The sequence below is a fragment of the Fukomys damarensis genome, unplaced genomic scaffold (genome assembly GCF_012274545.1).
Source record: "Fukomys damarensis isolate Sample0158 unplaced genomic scaffold, DMR_v1.0_HiC HiC_scaffold_36, whole genome shotgun sequence".
Lineage (NCBI taxonomy): Eukaryota > Metazoa > Chordata > Mammalia > Rodentia > Bathyergidae > Fukomys > Fukomys damarensis.
This window is the reverse complement of record NW_022900948.1, coordinates 44,389,968-44,394,116: the sequence shown is the minus strand read 5'-3', so window position 1 is coordinate 44,394,116 and position 4,149 is coordinate 44,389,968.

Below are 4,149 nucleotides of genomic sequence, written 5' to 3'. Positions count from 1 at the left end.
CGGGGCCCACGATGCCCACTTCCCTGGCGAGAACCCGGGGCTGGGAGCAGCGACGTGCCAAGGGCACCAGCTGGGCACCTTGAGCCCCCTCCACTTGCCAGGCTCGGGTAGCAAAAACCCCCGGTCCTCCAGCCGGATGCGGTGCCCACCAGGACAGGTACCGCGCTGGGGCCCAGCGGATCCAGTGACCGAAGAACAGCGGTTAACAAACGGGACTCTAGGCAATGTGTCTTACCAGCCAAGCGTGGGCACAGCTGTAATCCCCATACTTGGGAGGCTGAAGCAGGAGGATCGCTGCGAGTTTGAGGCCAGCCTGAACTATACCCTGTCTCCAAACAAGCAAACAACCCAAAACAATAATCTGTCCTATGAAAGGCTCTAGGAGAGGCTGAGCCGGAAGGGCCAGGCAATGCCTCTCAGAAGAGGTCACATTTGAGCAGATCCTAGAAGAGAGAGTGGGAGCTGTCCCAGCAGACATGTGGGAAGAATTGCCCAGCTGCATGCGCAGCAAGAGCAAAGGCCCTGGGACAGGACATGGGCCTGTGTCTCTCCTTTTCTGGGCCGTGAAGCTCTCGGGACAGCATTCCAGTTACACTGGGTGACGTCGTGGTCCTGTCTTCCCCAGTTCCTGTTCTGCCATCACGCACTGGGCCAAGCCAGGAGAGCAGGAGGGGACGATGGCTTCTCCCCCACCCCCCACTCTCTGATTTTAGTTATTTTTGTTTGTTTTGGTACTGGGGATCGAACTCAGGACCTTGTGCTTGCGAGGTAGGAGATGGCACCACTGAGCTAAATCCCTGGCCCTAGTTTTTATTTTTTAACCCTGAGGTTGTTGAAAGCACCCCATCCAGTCTTCCTGTCAGAGTCACTGGAAGTTCTCCCTCCCAGGTCTCCTGTCTTCCTTGGCTAACTCCTCCTGGGTCCTCAAGCTCAGGGTGGGAGGGTACCGTAAGGGCTAAAGGGTTGTTTCAAGGACCAAACACAGAGGTGGCCTTAGTGGTAGGTGCATGTAGTCGGCATTCAGGAGGCCGAGGCAGGAGGACCTCCAGGCCAGCCTGGCTACAAAGTGAGTTTGAGGCCAGTGTGGACCACATAACAAGACCCTGCATCAAAAAATAAACAAAAAAAGGACGAAGCACAGAACTTCCTAGCTGTGCCAGACTGCAGCAAGCGCAGACCCGTGGGTCCAATGGGTCCCTTCTCCAGAAGCTGCAGCCAGAGCCAGCACCGAACCCCTTTGTTCCCTGAATCTCAGGCCATTGAGCAGGGCAGAGTGGGAGAGTGTGAGCCGGGGTTGGGGGAGGCCCGGCTGGGACCCCGCGCCTGTGGCTGGCAGGCTGGCCTGTGGGAACGCAGGGCAGGCAGGGCCGCGGCCAGCCTGGGAGCCGGGAGCTGGCAGCAGCTCTTCGGATAGGGGCCTGGTACCAGACACTGTCTAGACACCGCAATTATGTGAGCGAACACCCAGGCTCTGCCGGTTCAGCTGAAAGGGAGCTTAACAAAGGGCAAAGGAGGAAGAAAGCGGACAGCACAGTGTCTGGGCTGCTGGCGGCTGTTTCTCCCCTCTCTCCCCTCGGCCTCCCGCTTTGTGCCTTCAGCCCCGGGGACCCCATGTGAAAGCCCTGGCCCTGAGGGCCAGCCTGGCCACTGCGCTGCGTGTGGCTGGGGAGGGCGAGCAGAGGAGCAGAGAGGGGTCCTGGCCAGGGACGTGGCTTGCACACACATTCCCCGGCTTGGAGCATGGGGACAGTGACAACCGAACAGTCTCTGGGCCACAACTCTGCACCTCGGTCTTCTCATCCGCGAACTGGGAGGAATCGGAGGCCCTTCTCTATGTCATTTCCCTGACCCCAAGCATGGCGAGGCCATTGGGACCCCTATTCTGCACGTACAAGGCTGGCCCTGAGCTTGCAATCCTCCTGTCTCAGCCTCCCAAGCAGCTGGAATTACAGGTGTGCGCCACCACGCTCAGCTCTTTGGTTGTTTTTTTTTGGAGAAATATTTTGCAGAAGAAACAGAAGGCAGAGGCGGAATGAGCTCTCTTGCCAGAGCTCTGCAGGGATGGGTTGGAACTCGAGTTTGTCCCTCATCCTCACTCTGAAGCAGGGGCTGGTGGTGCGTGGCAGGGCTAGTGGGAAAGGGGTCCCTGCACGTCCTGAGGGGTGGCAGGTAGGGTCAGAGCTGTAGGGACTGAGAATCCCTTCCCCGGATGTGTGGACAGGACCTGCCCAGCAGCTGCTGCAGGCCCAGCGTCACGGTGAGAGGGGGACGGGTCCCCAAGGCCCTGGGTTTTTGTGGCTGCAAACGCAGCTGAGTCCTGGCCAAGCTCAGCAGACCCCAGATGGAGAAACCGAGACGCTGTCCCAGGGCGCAGGGCTGCATTTGAGCTTCTGGGTTCCCCCGTGGCTGCTGCTCTCTGATCCTGGGGACATCTACACTGTCCCTGGCGGATGGCCAAGCTGGGACGGGCTGCAGTGCCAGCCTCCGTCCGGAATCGGCCCTGCCGGGTGGGAAGAACGGCGGCCCTGGGCCAGGCAGGTGACTGGACACCGGGAGACACCGCCAGGGCCCGGCATCCCAGCACCCACCGCTGCTGGAGCGAGGTGAGAGGGGCCAGGTGCCAGTGACCCTGGCGGATGGCCCGGGCTTCCCTTTGTCCATCTCACGCAGCAGGCTCTGCCCGAGCCCCTCACCGTCCCTCCACACGGACTCAGCCCCCAGACCCACGCACTGCAGGACCCCACGCCAGCTCCTGTAGGTCCACTGTCCCTCCGCCAGCCCACCCTTCCAGCAGCCCCGTCGGGTCCTCGAGCTGACACCGGCCTCCAGGGACAGCGACAGCCTCCATCACAGCACAAGCTGGAGCTCCGGTGAACCCTGACCCTCGGTGGCCTCCCGCATCACCCCTGTCACCCGTCCTGTCCTCTACCCCTCCCACCAGCCTGGACCCTGGCGCCGCACTCCAGCCAGCCCTCTGGGTCCTCCTTGTCTTCAGCCACCAACCCTCCCATACCCCTTCCAAAGCTTCTGGCCACACTAACCCCCGAGGCTGTCCCCACCCTCACCAGTCAGCTACTGGGCCCGGGGGGCTCCCGTGACCCTGCCAAGGCCGGGCCCCTTCCAGGCGCTGCTCTGTTCACGAGTCTGTGTGGCTGTGAGCCCCTGGACCGCTGTGTCCCCAGCACTCTGTCAGCCACCCTCCTGGGACTATTTTCAGCCCAGCCCCACGCAGAGGTGACAGAAAGGAAGCCCAGAGACCCAGTGTCCCCCTGCCTAAGACCCACGGGCAGCCCTCCTGTCCCCTTCCCCAGGTTCCGGTGTCCCAAGGGCTAGCACAAGGACAAGCTGGTGCCCCCTTCCCGTCCTGTCTCCCCAATCCCTTCTCTTTTCTGAGCCCTTCTCCCTCGCCTCCTTCCTTTCTTCTTCCTGGGTTAAAAATAATCAACTTTCTGGGAAGCAGCAGCTCCCGCCGAGCTGCCCTCCCGCGCCCAGGCGCCCCTGAGAATAGCTTGGCGCCCCCTTCCTCCTCCCGCACGCACGCGCTGAGTAATCAGCCCAATCAGCCGGAGCCCGGCGCCTTAACCACTTCGTGCCCAGGGACGACGGCCTGGCTGAGACGCGACCAGGCTGGCGCAGGATGGACTTTGACCTCTGACTGCCCAGGCTAAATCGTGGCCCGGTGGCAGCGAGGGGACGCTGGACAGCGGGAGGGCGGACATCCAAGGGACACGTGGGGGCCGTGCGGCCTGGAAGACTCCTGATCCCTGGTTCAGGCACCAGCCGGGGAGGCCGGACCCGATTGGGGCTAAGATGTGGTCCGGGCAAGGAGGGCTGCAAAGGTCCTCGGGTCCCCCGACGCCCCTCCCCGCAGGCAGGGCCACCCGTTTGACCAGGAAGGGAAACTGAGGCCTGGAAGGTGTGACTCAGGCCAGGACCTCTCCGGTCTGCCGCCACAGACACGCGGGGAGGCCTTGGTTCTAGTTGGCGGTCCGACCCGACCGCAATGGGGGCGGAGCGGGAGCACCAAGGTCAAAGGTGAGCCGCTGGGGGAGGAAGGCTGAACTCCGCGGGCGCAGCGGCCCCGCCGCCTCGGCGCGCCCCGACATTACCTCATCGCTGTGCGCGCCCATTGGCTGCCTACCTCTTCGC